The sequence below is a fragment of the Pocillopora verrucosa genome, chromosome 9 (genome assembly GCF_036669915.1).
Source record: "Pocillopora verrucosa isolate sample1 chromosome 9, ASM3666991v2, whole genome shotgun sequence".
Lineage (NCBI taxonomy): Eukaryota > Metazoa > Cnidaria > Anthozoa > Scleractinia > Pocilloporidae > Pocillopora > Pocillopora verrucosa.
In genome coordinates, this window is record NC_089320.1 from 21,417,435 (window position 1) to 21,434,742 (window position 17,308).

A 17,308-nucleotide genomic window follows, 5' to 3' on the forward strand; every position below is an offset into this window, starting at 1 on the left:
TTAAATTTCACTCGAGCAAAGTCAGACTCCTGGCGATTCGCAACTATTAAGATCCACATACTTCCAGTATAACGGATCGATTTACGAGCAAAAAGACGGCGCCGCCATAGGGAGTCCGGTTTCCGCTGTTATTGCTAACCTCTACATGGAGAGTTTCGAAGAACAGGCGATAACTACATCATCCTACGAGCCTAGGATCTGGAAACACTACGTAGACGATACCTTTACCATCCTGGATCGCGAAAACGTAGATGACTTCTTACAGCATTTAAACAACCAGCAGCCTTCCACCCGCTTCACCATGGAGACAGAGAAAGACAACAAACTCGCCTTCCTAGACACCGCAGTTTTAAGAGAACCCTGACGGCCGCCTCACCACCAGGAAGCCCACGCATACCGATCAATACTTAGCGTATGATTCACACCACCCTCAATCAGTAAAACGCGGTATTGTTAAGTGCCTTTACGAGCGCGCCAAACATCTCGTAACAAAACCCTCTGTCATCTCCGAGGAGAAAAAACATCTGTCATCTGTTCTGGTTTCTAATGGTTATCATTTTTCTTCTTGCAGAAACTTACCAAGACCGGAAAACCAAACAGTGCCGAACCCGCCAACGAGTTTAAAGCTACTGTGGTTTTACCTTATGTCAAAGTTCTGCCCGAACAGCTTCACCGTTGCCTACAACAACAAGGCGTACGCGCTGTTTTCAAGTCGGAGACTACGCTAAGATCTCAGTTAGTACGACCAAAAGACGCTGTCGACCCGGCTAAACAAGATGGCGTAGTTTACAGGATTCCCTGTGAATGTGGCAAGGTATACATCGGAGAGACTGGAAGACCTATGCAAGACAGAATTAAGGAGCACGATCGAGACATTCAACTCGCCCGTACCGAGACCTCCGCCGTTTCAGAGCATGCCCACAACACCGAACACAAGCCACTCTGAAACGAAGTAAAGTTTATTGATCGTGACCCTTATTACTACATGCGCAGGGTCAAAGAGGCAATTCATATAAGACTTCACCCTAACAACATCAAAAGGGATAGTGGAATCGAAATTCCAGAAGCGTGGATGCCCACGATCAAAAAACACAACAACAGGAGAGCCGTGCGACAGCGGACCGCCGAGGGAGCAAATCACTGATCAGCAAGGATCGAAATGCACCAATCAGAGCTGTTGAAAAACAACTAATCACAGCAGAACATCATGCCTTTAAGATCACACATGACCAGTCGACCTCATCGCCTGAAGAAGACCAGCAGTATGCAGTCGAAACGTCGCGATCTACATCACACGTGACTACATCGTGATACAAGCGAAAAACTTAGCTTTTATTGTTATTCACCACGATGAATAACCACAACCTTTTCTACGAAAGATTAAATCGGTTTGAAGCAAATTTTTTATAGCATTACTAAAAAATCGAGCCGCAAAAGAAGGAAGATAGATAAATAAAGAATATAGTTTATTATTTATTATTATAAATTATAATATATTATAAATATAAATAAATTATTAATTAATTAATAAATTTATAAAGATAATAAAGATAGATAAATAAAGAATATAGCACGAAACACAACAGAAAGAAATACATTTTCCCCTGCCAATATGAAATTTTATTGATTTTTTTTTTCGGAGATCGCTTACATGTTAATTAATAAATATGGTTATTATGAGTACTTGTTGTTTATCTGTAATTTTCTGCTTTTATTCAACACGTTATAACAATATATTAGTGAAGTCGTAGTGTTCTTTTATCTAATCGACGTGAAAGATTAAAACCTGTCAAAATTAATCATTATCAACCAGAACTGTTTTTAAGATCTACTGACTGATCGTTCCAAAAGCAATTACTGGCAAATGCGTACTTACTAAAACTTTGAGTAATCTACTTAGAGAAATTTCAGTTGGGTGGCGGACTTGATGCAGGGCCGCATTGGTTTTTTTGTACTTCGCTCTGTGATTGGTGCGGAAAACTCGCGCCACCTTCTCCACCAATCAGATGCAAAATTAAAACCATTCACAAGTTACTTGTTCGGGTTTTAACGCGCATCAGTTTTCACTGGCACTTTGAATTTTTTTTTCCATGACTCCTATTGGCCCTCGTGGTTACTTCAGTTTTGGTTTTATAAAACTCAATTGAAAAGCGCTTTAAGAAATGTTGGTTATTCTGGTTGTGATATGAACTCGCTGATCAGTTTGATTCTAAGTTGTTTACCTCACAGTTATTAGGTTGAAGAAGGGCCTCGAAGGATTTGTCTGTGAAAGCATTTCGCTTTCATTAGGACTCGCTTAAACAAAGAGGAAAGATCATTATGCCTTGGAAGTGGGTGATATTTCTTATTCAATAGTGCAGTAACCGGTGAAATGTCGTTTAAAAGATAAAAAATGATTCGCTTCTTGTCTGCTGTACAAGACTGATACATATCAATGTTTAACAAGAAAGTGCGTTTGGCAAGTCACATTGATTTAGAGCGACTATGTTGAACGAGTGAACCACTAGTTTTGTTTCTTTCTAATTGAGTAATTATTTATGTTTTATCAACGTGTTTAATAAAAACAGCTATCCTTTTAATCATGTCTGCTATCACCGGCTCAAGCTCACGGCTCTTCCTTAGCCTGCACAGCTGAACGGATTGTTCGCGCAAGCGCAAGGCGACAACTGCCAAAGAATATCTCTTCTGAACAACATTACAGCTGTGTAAGACAGTGTTAGACATAAGATTACGTGGGATGATTTGAAAGACGTTACATATGATGTTTATGATATCTGACCAACACCTAAAATTAAAAACCATAAAGTCAAATCCTTAATCGAAATTGGCCATCTCTTTTTAGTACTTTGATTCCCTGCCTTCATAATCAACCTGTCGAATAAAAAATAGAAGTTTAATTTATGATTTCTTTTATGTTTAAAAGCCTTCAGATCATTTATAAATTATTACTCCATCTGTGCGCGTTGGATATAACATGCTAACTAGCCAACGAGGCGCGTTACGCTGGGTCTGCTGTAACCACCAATCTCATATCCAACATGCGCGAATGGAATAATTGTTTGACTAATCTTCATTATTTTCAGTAAAAAACTTTTAGCTTCTAACTGTTGACGCAATTCAATTCCATATAAGGTGACTCGGAATTTGAGTTGATAATCGGAGTGAAGTGAACCAACCAGAACACTAGAAATGCAATATCCAGAGCTGAAAAATTTTAATGATATGAATCATTTCACTGAATAAAGATAAGTAACAAGAACCATTTTGGTTGACAGAAAAATAGTTCTGCTTGTGCATTTTAAAATGTTGTACATTTGATAAACGATAGAAACAGTAAAGAAAAATATAAACAAACAAAAAATTAGAATCTTTCAACTCTAACAAATAAGATATAGACATCTCTCATTGGAATTGGCCCACCTGGACGGAAACTAGGTATTAATGTGCCTGGCCAATGTGAAAATTATAAAGTTGAATTTACAAATTAATATTTGAGAAGCCTTTTGTTGTTTTGTTGACTTCAAGCCCGACAAAACGCAATATGCAAATAAATAAACTGCGGCGTGCAAAACGGAATTAATTTTTCACGAATATCTCAAATTGCTCGGTCAAAGGTCGCAAATTAAGATTAAAAAAAGTCACATAACACTCTATTACACTCTATGTTTGGTCACACTCACTGCAATCTTGTTTATTGTTGCATGCTCTCTCTTCCTCTGCTGGTCCCAATTTTTGCGCCTTGCAATTCAATCCGCCATGAGATGCTGGGGGATTGGTGCAACTCCGCTTTCGTGACTGAAATCCTCCACCACATGTTACGCTACATTCCCCCCATGCAGACCAATCAGTGTAACCACCAGGTTCAGCTACAAAAATTATCGCAAACGACTTGTAAAAACTAAATGTTTTATGAGTAACCCCTCTAAGTTTTATGGGCAATTTCAGGTCAACCCAAAATATATCATTTATCGAAGCAATAGAGCTCATTTTTCCGTTTTTCAAAGCGTGTTAAAGGAAAGAGATGTTGGGAGAACTCTGGAGTGTTCTTACTGCAAAAGGATTGACCAATCAGATGATTCATACTATGTAAAGTTATGATAACTGTTAGATAATAGCTTATATGCTTCCTTTTCCTTTTTCTTTTTGATTACAAAAGAAGAGAACGATTCATGGTGTATGAGGCTTAACACCACATGTTGAGTGACCTACCAACCTGATGTGGTAGAATCAGCATGGTGTTCTGCGCGCAGAAAAGAAAAACGAAACACAAGATACGCGATAAGTTCAGATGGAGAATATAACTGCTTACCGCAAACTGCCATCCGAAGTTTACGCAAAGTTGACATCGACTCATATTCCTGCTTGGTCGATGGTAGGATTATAAGTTTTTCAGGGGCAGCAAGCCTTTCGAGATTGGTGTAGTTTATCTTCTGAGGTGGCCCATATGCCACAAAAATAATATGAACTTTTTTGTCTCTCTACAAGTAAACGTATTATTATTGATGGTTAATGCTACAGTTTACTGACGCTGCTTCATGAAATATATGACTATAGATGTTAGATTGCTTCAGCGTACGAATTAACAAATTTTTAGGTGGGCATAGTAAAAGAGATTTGAGAGAGAGAGAAAAAGGTTTATTGAACCTTCAAAGTCTATGCACACGTTTGTTCAAAAGATAAATACATATAATAGACTTTGCAAAGTGATCCAACTAGATAGTGATTTGGCAAGATGCTAGTGAAATCCTGTTAATATTCGTGACGGAATTCTTCTTAGGTGGCTACCAGCTCAACGATAAAACAGGTAAACAGCTAAAGATAATAATCAAAGAAGAGAAGAACATTTTTTTCTTTTCTTAGTCTTTGATAAGAAAATGAATTGAAGTATGCTTGAAATCAGATACGGTGCGGTCTATCTGTACTAGAATTTCTAGAATATGGCAGGGTCTCCGTTTTCCATGCCAAGTGAAAATCTGTCAAGGTAATAGAATTGGATAAGATTGACGGATCCAATGTTGGTATCTGAGAGACTGCGCTCCTACTCCCCCCCCTAACCCAACATCAACTTTAACTTGTTATCAGTTGACTGTTGTTGAGTTAGGGAATGGGGGGGGGAAGTTTCTCAGATAAGGGCATAGGTCCAGAATAACAAAGTACATGTGATATAATCATAATCATAAATATAACCATTCATATCCGCATTATACTTACTCTTAGAGGGGGTAACGTCACGTTAAAAGGCTTCACTTCATCTCTAGGGAATGGTTTACCGTCTGTAAATATCACGAGAACATTAGGAAAATCTGTTCTTTCGCCACCTTTTGCCGAGAAGAGTGAAGTACTGACCTCTTCCAATGCTTTATCGAAGCGAGTCTCAAATACCACATTCGATGAAGTATTCTCAAGCATTTCAACGAGCTCATTCCTCATGTATGAACGTTTGTCATTAAAGTCAACTAGAATGCTTGTTTTATGATCAAACTTGACCACGCCTACTCGCGTGCCATTCCTTCCAATTGTGCCTCTTGTGAATTGCGTTCTCAAGAATTCAGGGAGAAAGTTTTGAAGTAGATTCTCAAGGGGTTGCTCAGTGATACTTTCAGAGCTGTCTATCAACAAACCAAGATCAATTTTTCTTTCGCACACTGTAGAAAAAAAATATAAGGGAAATGATACCAGTAGTTATATACATTTAACTTCAACATATGGACCTCTTTCATAATGGCGGGCATCAGTGTTTTTCTTCTATGTCTTTCAAATTAACGTTCTTTTTCATGCTTTTGAATGAAAACTACATCATTTTCAAACATATTGTTGAGGCCAGAAAGCTAATTCACATGAATGTAAAAGAAGAGTTATTTGGCCCTCAGCTTTGAAAGAGAGTCGCAGTCGTCCGATTTTGTTAATCACATGTATGATTACAGACCGAATTGGACTTCACTCAGTCTTATTACCATTACTTAGTACAACTATCATTATTGCAAGCCTTATCTTATTTTTTATTGTTATTTTGTATTGTTATTATTATCGTTATCATTTGTGAGTCACCAGAGAACATTTCTCTTACATGTTCCTTCTCACAGATGTTAAACGTCTTCTTTTTTTACTCTTCTGGATGCAGATGACGAGACTTTCCCACAAACCAATCTCACTCTATAGAACAGTCACCGTATAACTGAATATCGGCCGATATTTGGTCGATTTCTATACAGAGACAATTAGGTCCTCTAGATAAAGATTGAAACATGCTAAGCATACGCACATACATACGCACATACCACACTCCTCGTTGTTGCACGTTCTTGTCTCAAAGCTTTCTCCCTTGCAATCCTTCCCGGCGTGCCTCGGAGGAGGACTAGTGCAAGTCCTTTCCCGCCCATGCACTCCTCCTCCACACGAGGCTGAGCACTCTGACCAACTGCTCCATTCTGAAAATCCGCCATTTATGCCTTTGATGAAAAAGTTAATATATAAATAATGTGTATTTATACAAACCTTCACAATTATAAATGAACATGCGATGGTTGGTTTTTGTCTTAGCAGGAATTTGTCGTTTTCTTGTAAATTTCTGAGCTGATTATGGCCAAAGACATATGTTTTTTGTTGACGATGCTCAGCATGGTTACGTTGTAATTTCTTACAAATTTTTCGATTTTGTTTGCAATAATATAGAAATTAACCGTTCATAAGTAAGTAAGCTAGCACTGTAAAAAGTTTAAAACTCGTTATGAAGTATATATGAGTGTGTTTGTGTAAAGTAAAGTATATGTTCTTCTTATCCTAGAGTTAACGCCAACTCACTGCAAGTAACTTCACGCAGTTTTCTTATCTTGTGATGCAGATCCTCAAAATTCTCCATTAGAATCACACCGTCATCGTTATGTTCGCCAGCAATTTGTTTGAGTTGGGTGATATTGAGTCTCCTTCTACCGACACCAACTGCAATCCTATGAATTCCTCTGTCCAATGTCTTTCAAAATAGATATGTCAAGGGGAAATCAGTAAACCTTCATTTTTCAAGGAAGTAGTATACATAGGTTACTTTTCTTTAACTCAATTTTCGTAATGTGAAGAAAACATATCTTTTTAAACAAACAAGAGCCCCTCTTTAGTAGAACGTAAACCCGCAGTCTTAACACCACGAATCAAGCGTGACAGGGTCCTTTTAAAAAGCCCGATGACTGATATATATTTCCAATACGGTCCTGGCATGGGAAGCTGGGTCAATGAAAAGAATGATCACGACGAGATTACTTCCCTAACCCTAACCCTAAGCAATTACCGCAATTCGAGTGGTACCATTGCCAATTGCTAATATATCGAGTTTTACCCATGTAACTAGACTCGAAAACCAAACCCAGTACAAAGTGACAAATTACAGATCTACGACCTCTTGAAACTAAATAACATTGAAAAAAAGGAACAAACAGCTCAAAAATTTTTTTGTTGAGAATAAAAAACAATACGTTTTCACATTTTAAGTATTGACGAATACATGACTGAGAATGTCTGAAAATCATATGTGTGAACTGCAGATAAGGAAGTGAACATGAAAGCGATCTTCACAGTTATGAACACTATTAAAACACAGCAATGCTCCCCGTTGGCTTGTTAGCTCAGTTGGTAGAGTGCTGCATCGGTATCGGAGAGGTCATGGATTCCAATCTCGTACAGGCCTGACTTTATTTCAGGCCTTATTTTAACTACTCTTTTAGTAGTGTTCACTGCGAAGATTGCTCTCATATTTAATTTATCGGTATCGTTAGTTAAGTGGTCGTTGTATGTATATATAAACTGTCTGTTCCATTATTTGGAGTAAAGAAGATCTTCAAAAAAAAGAAAAATTGAATGACTTGACGACTTTAATCTTCAATACGTAAAAAAGACTAAGATGGAGACCCTTCCTCTCTCCTTACAATGTCTATACATTATCCTGTAGAAAGGCATTGAAAGAAGCCGGGCATAAAAGGAATGTATTTAAAAATAGATAGAAAAATGATTGCTGTTGTCGCTTGAGCCCTCCCTTTACCCGCCGACAGGTCAGTGTACTCCCCCACCAATGTCATGCGCGAGGTAAAAAAATAGATAGAAAAACATGGCACTTACGGAGAGTTCCTTCATAACCTCTCCAAGATCTCGTGATTTAGGATTCGTTTTGCCGTCTGTCAGAACCATCAATACGCCCTGATGATTGGCATCGCCGTCTTTAAGAACCTGAATGGCTTTTTCCAGGGCGCGATCTGTACGAGTTGGCCTACCCAAGGCGTCGTTGAACATCGAAGTCAAATATTCCGTCAATTTTTCTAGGCTTTGATATGCTGAATCGCTAAAGCCTATCCGTTTTTTTGCTTCACTGGCAAATGAAACAATTGCAATACGAGTATCTTTGATGCCCACATTGAAGAATCCTACAAAATTTATGACTGCCTTCAGCATTGTTTTGTAGTTTTCTACCCCAACACTCTGAGTCTGGTCAATAACAAGACAGATGTCGAGAGGAGGGTCTTCACAATCCAGCATACCTGAAATAAGATCAAATGAAAGGCATCACAAATAAGAAGATTTTCGATTTGTAATACTTTAGAGAACAGAAGTCTGAGTCCCCTGACAGGAATCGAGACTCAGACCTATCGATTTGCACTCCGATGCTCAATCACTGAGGTACTGACATGTTTATACCCTGTCATCCTACTTAGTCTATTTATAACCGACACTTGTATACTTTTTCTTGATGGTGAATTTTATAATGTGGCAATAGCTCTGGTTACGTCGGGAAACTTTCGAAAAAACGGTAGACACGCTGCTTGACCCTGAAAATTCACAGTAGCTTTGAATTTACATGTTCTATTTCGGCACGTGCTTTGTAAATCTCCTGTGCCCAAGTTTAGAAACTATTATCCGAGTTTTGGCGCTAACGCCCAATTTTGAACATAAGTGTTCGATTTTGGAGATTAGTTTCTGATTGAAGACACCATGGTCCAATTTTGTACACCAGTGTCCGATTCTAGATACTAAAACACCAGTGTCGGGATTTCGACGCTAGTATTAGATTTCAGATTGCAGTATACGATTTTAGAGACTAGGGTTGATCTGATTTAAGACGCTGGCTAGTGTCTGGTTTTAAACACTATTGTCCGATTTTAGACACTACTGTCCGAATTTATACACTAATGTCAGTTACAAGACTCTATTGTCCGCTTTTGTAAACTGGTGTCCGATATTAGTGTTTGATTTAAGACCCTAATGTCCGAGTTTAGAAACTAGTGTCTGATTTAGGACACTAGTGTCCGATTTTGGAAAATAAGGTCCCATTTTGGACGCTGGTGTCCGATTTTAGAAACTAGTGCCTAATTTCAGACCCTAGTGTCTGATTGTAGAGATCGATTTTTTATATTGGACATGTCCGATTTCGGGTAGCAGTTTATACATTTAGACACTAGTGTCCGGTTTTTCATACCAGTGTCTAGGATTTTATAGATTGTGTTGAATAGTTAGGACATTAGTTTGCAATTTAAGTCCCTAACAACAGATATAGGACACTCACGTTGTCCGCTGTTAGACACAAGTATCCGATTGAAGACACTAGTATCCGATTTAAGACACTAGTACCCGATTTAAGACACTAGTATCCGATTTAAAAGACAAGACACTAGTATCCGATTTAAGAGACAAGACACTAGTATCCGATTTAAGAGACAAGACACTAGTATCCGATTTAAGACACTAGTATCCGATTTAAGACACTAGTATCCGATTTAAGACACTAGTACCCGATTTAAAAGACAAGACACTAGTATCCGATTTAAGAGACAAGACACTAGTATCCGATTTAAGACACTAGTATCCGATTTAAGAGACAGGACACTAGTATCCGATTTAAGAGACAAGACACTAGTATCCGATTTAAGAGACAAGACACTAGTACCCGATTTAAGAGACAAGACACTAGTACCCGATTTAAGAGACAAGACGCTAGTATCCGATTTAAGAGACAAGACACTAGTACCCGATTTAAGACACTAGTATCCGATTTAAGACACTAGTACCCGATTTAAGACACTAGTATCCGATTTAAGAGACAAGACACTAGTATCCGATTTAAGACACTAGTACCCGATTTAAGACACTAGTATCCGATTTAAGCTTCTAGTTACTGATATTAGACATGAGTGTCCGAGTTTGGATATTAGCGTCACATTTTAGACACTAGTGAATGATTTAAGACACCAGTGTCTGATTTTAAACACCAGCGTCCGAATTTAGATGCTAGTGTCTGATTTCAGACGCCAGAGTCATTACTAAGAGAGTTGCACCCACCGCAAGTAGTGTTGTGAATGTTAGTTACGTTTTCCTTTAGGTCGCTGAAATCGCGGTATTGCAATATCTCTTCGTTCCTTCCGCCGGTTAAATTTCGAAGATTTTCGATCGGGAATTTGTTGCCGACTTCAACCGCCAATCGATAAATTCCTCTTCCCTACGTAAAGAAGAATAAGGCTAATTTCAAACCAACTGACTTGAAAAGGATTTTCAAATTAAGAGCTTAACCCACAAGGAATTATAGATATACCTTTAGATTAAACGGCTTATGAATTAAGTCAAGAGCTAAGCTAAGGGAGGAAAAGTTAAAGGTGTTGGGATATTCAGGTAGCGAAAACTAGGGAGTAATCTCTGTTCAACACAGTCTGAACCCCCCTCCCCCCTCCCCCTTTGACAAATCCTGGCTACACCCCCATAAGTTGAGAGTTCATTTAAGTTTTACGACGAAAGGTGCGCACCTCTGTTTACAAAGAAAGATGAGAATCACGTAAGTTACCATAAGCTACCTCAAGATCCTTGATGACTCTCTCTGTATCATCGTCAACAACTAACTCCCGCGCTACAAGAATCACGAGATCGATGGACGTGGGTCGGAGGTCGTTGTCCTCATTGAAAACATCCTCAGCAACCGTTTTCAAAGCATTTGAAATGTTTGACCCAATGCCCAGATCTGTCGACTTGTCCCTGAGATTCCTGATAACTTCCTCCAGCTTTGTCCACAATCGTTTATCGTCCATGCTTAGGTCTGTCATTGTCACGCTCACTTTAGCATTTTTACCGTACTGAATAATTGCGAAATGAGAACTATTTCTCAGAACGCTAAACTGCTTGATCAACTCTCCGATTGAATCCAACATCATTCCATAATCATCTTGGACGTTATCTTTGGACGGGATGACAAGGGCGACATCCATCTCGATGTTGTGACAATCAAAAGACGCTGCAATACAAAATTGAAGAGGTTAGGGAAATAAAAAGTTGAGACAAGTCCCTGAAGGAAGAGCGATACAAAATTCCAAGTTTGTCTACATCATTGTATCTCATTTGATTTTTCCATAAACGACACTCCATGAAGGAGAATGCTGGTCCAAGTGCAGTGGCATCACCACTGGACAAGAGAAAAGAAAACTGACTTTATTAATGTGGGAAGAATTCCAAGATGGAAACAGATTCCAAGTAAAGAGCAGGATGCAATTCCTCCCATCCCCGACAAAGTGGATAAGCAGAGTGTTTTTTGGTTTAGGTCAGGGTTGGTCTGTCACAGTTTCTGATTTTTAGACGGCTAGTTTTTCTCTATGTACCGTATATTTGTGATGGTAAGTTGATCAGAGGTCTTTACCTTCAGCATGTGAGAAAATAAATAGCATCCCAAAGCTAAAAAGAAACTTCATGTTGGCGAAAGAAGGCTATCCCGTTGAGTCACTGTAATGGGAAAAATGAAGAAAAGATTAGAAATTGTCAAAAGCTTTTAAGTCTTACTACTCTGATCATTTTAAATTTCGAAGATGCTGCCTTGGCAAAACCGAGTGCTCAATTGAAAGAAGTATTGCGACTGCACGAGAATAGTTGGTGAAGTAACTCAAACAAGTCAAACTGCATGAATCCTTGCAATGTATTCCACTCAAGTTCTTCCATTTATCTCAAGACGTCGTAATTCTCCGCACAAAGGTGGTGGTAAATTGCAAGTCACCTTCATCATTTATTCGGATTTGAATTTTCATTAAGGATACAGACTGATGTTTTCTATTCAAAAAAGAAATTACAGATTTTAGAGTGTATATGTTATCAAAATTTGGAACAAAATATTACGAGAAGCTGAGTACATTTTGAAATTCCTTTAAAAAGTGCCGGCTAAAATGTGAGTCCACGCGTTTTAAAATATATTTCCGTTCTCCGTAAAATTTCCAACTCTTAGTAGTTGCGAATTAAAAACTAATATACGATAAGCATATAAACTTCTCCTCTACATAAGCTACCAGGTTGTATGGTGTCGTTTAACTGGTGTAAAACGCATCAAATAACAGTAGTTATGAAAAAGTAGTTTATCTGATAAAAGTAATATATCTATAAGAAAAAAAGTATCAATCGTTCATTGTCAGATTCTTTTTTATGTGCTTTGTGTTCTTCGCTAACTTTCGAAATTAATTTCATGGAGAAACTTGTACTTAGAGCGCTAACAAAATGTTGTCTCCTCGATCCTGTCCAAAAAGTTCCCTCGGCGAGGTACTTTTCATTCTATCATATATGACAAACTTGAAAGCAATCTTCGCAGTAATGAACACTTCTTAGGCAGTAGTGAAACTGGTGAGGCCTTGAAAAACATTCAGGCCTGTATGGACCTGATCAGTTTAGTATACGGCCATGATCAATTGAGTGTATATGACTCGACCTGCCTTTTACTAAGTGACTCAACGATCATGCATTCTAGAAGCATCCTGTCTATGGAATGCACTGCCACAAACTATACGTAATATGAAGAAATTCGAAGCGTTTAAAAGTTCTGTTATTGACACTAATTTTTTAATCTAGCTTGAAATACATCCTTCAGTTGATCCTTATCCTTGATTTTGTTTTAAGAAAGGGAAACATTCTACCCTCATTCTATCCTATTGCTTTGTAAATATTTTCTAAGTTGACAATTTTTTTAATGTAATAATCTTGATTGGCGCAACTGAAAATATTCGTCTAGAGTTTCGCACCATATATATTTGTATCATTATTATAGTTATCATTGCTTCATTTCTCAGAAATCAAAACTACGGTTAACTCCGTTGGACCTTACTGTTTACGCGGTTGAAAAGGTTTGATTTGATTAAATTGATATTTTTTCTCTTTTATTTTGTTTTTTCTCAGTAATTTGTTTATTTATTCCTTTAGCTATTTATTCATGTGTTTATTGCACATTAATAAAACCGTTATAACAAACCATTTACGGATTTTGAGCTTGTTCCGCGAAAAATAAAATTAGAAGGTAAAATTTTCTCTGACACCACGCTAATTTTCTGATTGTTAAACGAAAAAGATGCGAAAAGCAAAGTGTCGGCAAGGTAAATGAATAAAGGGGAAAGTCTTTGACGAAACTTTGGTGCTGCGTCGGTGGGAGAGTAAAACAAGGTAATTTGGTTTATCCTCTGAGTTTATAATGTTAATTGGCTTAGAAGGGTTTCTAAGCTGACATTTCAAGACATTTCGCTCTGACGAAGGGCTAAGGCTTGAAACATCTGCATAGAAACAAAACTATCTTGTCGACAAGGTAACTAGTTTATCATGCCACCGGCTACATGTTACCTTTTTTGCTTTCGACTTTTAATCTTGGAATTTGTTGCTAAATTACGTTAACAGTAACATCTCTTGTGAAAACAATATGGAATAAAAGGATTTTCTCTTCTTACTTAACGACTTAGACAGAATGACGGATAACGACACAGTACAGCCCTAAAATATGTTCAATAGGTCCTCATACTGACTTTAACCGGGTAATCATTCTATTGTTGTGTCTCGTATTGTTTTCATGAATTACCTAAGTAACGCTATCTTCTGTGAAAACATTCAGATGTTATCATTCAAATTGTCTAAATATAGAGAAAATAAATAAAAATTTAAAAAAAAAGAGCAAAACCTAATTATTGCAGAACCTCTGTGAAGTCTGCGTTCTTGATCACAGAGTAAAATTGCTGTATCTATTTCACAATACTTAAAGTGAGCGAAAACTGAGTGGTACCTAGTCACAGTTATGACACTTTGACAAACAAAGGGGAAAGAAGAGAGGAAAATCTCGGCTATCTTTTCGTAGACAAACGATAGTTTCCTCGTGAGAGACTTTTAAAGTTTCCTCCTCATTTAGTTCTTTCCTTGTCTACTCTAAGTGAGGAAATTCAAATTAAGAATCTCAAGTTGTATGCGAATGTTTTTCTTCCGAGATATTTAACACCTGGCGATTTCGATAACGATAACACTTCCTCGTTTCTTCTACGGTAAACTTGTACGAAGCAAAATTTTTCATTATCCCTTTACCTCTAAATATTTCTTTAAATCAAATCAGCTTTAGTAGGTGAATTGTATCCAAAGAAATTTATCCGGCATCATCACGTTGAAAGTCCTGACTTATCTGTGCAAGTTTCACGAGGACTTTTAGCCGACCTCTTCGTTATTTCGACCAAATGTTCATGGTTGTATATTCCTATTTGACGATTCTATGAACATTATCCATGAAAAAATAGATATCCCAAAGCTTAACGTCAGTCGACTTACGTTTAAGATCAGGCCACAATGATAAGTGATGAGTCAGTCTCAGGCAAATCAGAATCAATTCCCACGAATTTCTAACTTCTTTAGTAGAAGTGATTTCTTTTGCTAAGGTAGCAACTTAAAATCTAGTTGTAGTGGGTTTTTTAAGAGGTAAAATCACAGCCCTCTGTCTAAACTCACCTTGAAGCTTGTCAACTACGAGTTAGGCCTTTTCGGAAAAACGTCTCCAGTGTACAAGAAAATCCTTCACACCTTAATTAATTCTTATACATTATTTGCTGAACCAGTATTAATGAGATAATAAATCAACGTCATTATGCGGTGAACTTCCTTGAAATGTACATTCTTTGAGGTGACGACGGAATGACAGGCGGAGAAAACGAAATAAAATTAAACTGAAAATTAGGTATCTCCAATTCTTTATAATCTTAAAGTACTGCGTTGGAGTAAAAATGTATTTGCACTTTGATTTATGATGGATCGTTCCTTGATTGATAATCAGCACTATTTAATAACAATCAATGAAATAAATGAGTTTTCTCTTTTAAACTTACTTAGGTTTTACATTCTAAAAGCACTCAGATCTTCGACGCTCATTTAACATAAAAAATCTCCTTGTTAACTTTGGGCATGTCATTCGCTATTTTTAACTTTTTACACCTATTCCCGCACATTGTTTTCATCCTTTTATAGTTACAGGAAAGCTTCCGAAAGCTCATGGCTACTTTATATTTATTAATCACCTCAATCAGCGTGAAACTCGTAACTTCAGCATGTGAACTCCTATCGGCCACCAAGCCTTCTTTTCAGTTTACAGAAGGCAATTTTCATTTTAGTCTGTTAGTCACAAAGCCAAATGTATTATCATTCACTTATTGCCAGCTTTAAGCCGTGATTCAATTTTTTTCTTTTAACATCTTACTCAGTGCAGTCTGAATAAGTCAAAATGCACCCTAGATGTGAAAAAATAATTCAAGTTTGCTTTCCTTTTTCTTTAACGAAGCACTTGTAATAACCTTGTGTAAGATGTTTACAACTCGTACAGTACACCCTATTACAATAGACGATGTACTTATTGCAGTGAAATCCTCACACTAGTGACAATACGACACCAACATGAATTTTGATTTGAAACTAAGCACTAGATGAAAGATTGCCCACTTTTCTAACATTTAGGAAACTTACGATTCTTAGTTATGAGACATCATTTACCCAACCTTTTTTTCAAACTTCTTTTATTGCTTACGATTTTTTCCTTTTTTCCGTACTTACTTACATTTCAAATTCATGATCTGTCCTTGAGAATTCTGGCACTGATACAGTTTGTTTTGCTTCTTTTAACCTATATCTATTACCGTTTTACTTACAGTGTACTTAATCAATGACATTGATTCGTATCTGTACAACTGAAGAAAAAGAGATTTGTATTGAACTCATTTAGTTATTCTTTCCATAACATGGGAATAAAACAATGAAAAGTAAAAAAAAAAAAAAAAAAATTAAGCAAAAAAGACATTGTTGAGAATTAGTGTCAAAAGCACTTTGGTACAAGTCGCTTCCTAGAATTTTCCTTCTTCGATAGTGGCCTCGGATAGTACTATAAATAGATATACTTTAGACGGTCAGCGATAAAGAGAGGAGCACGTCAGAAAAACGATAGCTTCCCAAAAAATCATTTCAATTCAGTGAAATAAATTGAATTCTAAAATTAACGCCGTGAAACGGAATTTCTGAAGCGAAAAGAACCTTTTTGAATGACGTCTTCTTTAATTAAGAAATATTTTATGGTAAGGGTTCCAAACACTGCTCGCTTCGCACTTGCTTGTAAGCGGCACTTCAAACAGGACTTTCGACACTTCGCGAGACGAATCTCTCTGATAAGGACAATAAAAACATTGGCCGAATAACATCAAAAGGAAATGTTTACACCTTTTTGTTTTTGGTTTTCACCATAAATTCCTGCCTTTTTCCCGAAAAGTGAAGAGGTCTAAAAGTTGACTTTTTCCGTCTCTAAACCACATGGTTTTCTTTTAGGTATATTTTCAGAATCTTTCAGAATAAATCTATCTATTTATCTATCCTCAACAACCCTCTTTCTTTCCAATGATATTCACAACCACAAATGTTTATCACCATAATTGAAAGGTCTCACTTGTCACCAACAACTTTCTTTCTCCTTGGAACATGGAAGTTTATTGCCAAGAGGAAAGTGTAAAATGGATTAAATAAGGGATTTATTATTCCACTGTTATTTTATTACCTATAGTATTTTAACTGTTTGTTGACGAAATATTTCTTACGAATTCATCTGAGCATCTTATCGATTGCATAGAGCGTGCGCAGAAGACGAAAGCAACACAGAACAAAAAATTGGATGCGCTTAAAGATCGTTTCTTAACAAGTCAAGTCTAAAAAACGAAAAAATAATCAAATTTTGGATCGCTCAACACGCGGCCATGGCGTGTTGCGTAGTAGTGTTGATTAGTAGTAGAATTATAAGATCTGGTAAATAGGACTAAGTAACAACCCGTAATCAAACTGTCAGTCAACTTGGTTGGTTTCCTGATATAACGTTGTAATTGCATCATTTGGCAAGTGCATTTATATTGAAATAATCGTTTAACCCCTAAACAATCTTTTTTTTCTCCCTTATTTCCCCCTTTGTTATCGTTAACAATAGCAAAAAGACTAAAAAAAATCATTTTGGTGCTCTTTTGTGAGATCAGTGAAATAAAATTTTTCT